Source organism: Manis pentadactyla, chromosome X (assembly GCF_030020395.1).
Source record: "Manis pentadactyla isolate mManPen7 chromosome X, mManPen7.hap1, whole genome shotgun sequence".
NCBI classification, from domain to species: Eukaryota; Metazoa; Chordata; class Mammalia; order Pholidota; family Manidae; genus Manis; species Manis pentadactyla.
In genome coordinates, this window is record NC_080038.1 from 44,975,675 (window position 1) to 44,976,656 (window position 982).

Sequence of the window (982 nt, forward strand, 5' to 3'; positions counted from 1 at the left end):
CTCTCTCTCTCTCTCTCACACACACACAAACACACACACACACACATACATCCATTACTTTAAGACAAGGAAACTGAATTCCAAAAATCAATAATGATAATTTAATTGTAGTGAAAATAAAAATAATTAATTTGCAATATTTCACCAAGACACCTATATTTAGCTTAATAATTACTGGAGTTATAGATCAGGCTTAATATCCCTTTGGTTTCTTTTCATACCTTTTCTTTTACTGAAAGAATAAAATCAATTCACAAATTACATTTCTTGGGAATGGTGCAAGTGTTTGGTGGCTCTGGCAGATAACTTTGGATATTCATATTTGAATAGAACATTAATCTAGAAATTATGGAATGGCTTCTCACTAAGGACTACATTCAACACTCCATCAGACATAAAGATGATAAGCATTTCACACTTAAGAACTGAATAAGTGAATGTTTCAACTTGGAAGATAGTAACAAATGGATCTAATCTTTTCACTGGTTATATTCAGCTCCTAAAGGTATTTTTTCATGTTTCATTACGGCATGTGGATGTGGTTTTAAAATATGCCTAATTTTTTTCTCTGATGAATAAAGAAAAACTCTTGGTGACTGAACAACCTGTACCACACTTAAGTCATATAAAGAAACCCTGATATCATAAAATGGAAATATTTAAGCCCTGAATTGATAAGCTCAGACTGTTCAAAATACTAAATATATTGATTTAATTGAAATAATACAGATGGTCTTTGGTGTTACCACTGTCATGAAGAAATGCTTTATATTTCATCCAAAAAAAAACTTGGGAGGATATATTTCCTCTTGATAGATGACCTTACAAATCAGTGTGGAAAGACAGACTTGTGCTACTGCCCATTAAATTTAAAATCAAGAAAAGATGAACACTCAGTGGAGATATGTTATCACATTCCCAATCTTGACTCTTTTCTTCAACAATGAATCAAAATCAAGGGGAATATTTTTGACCACTGATG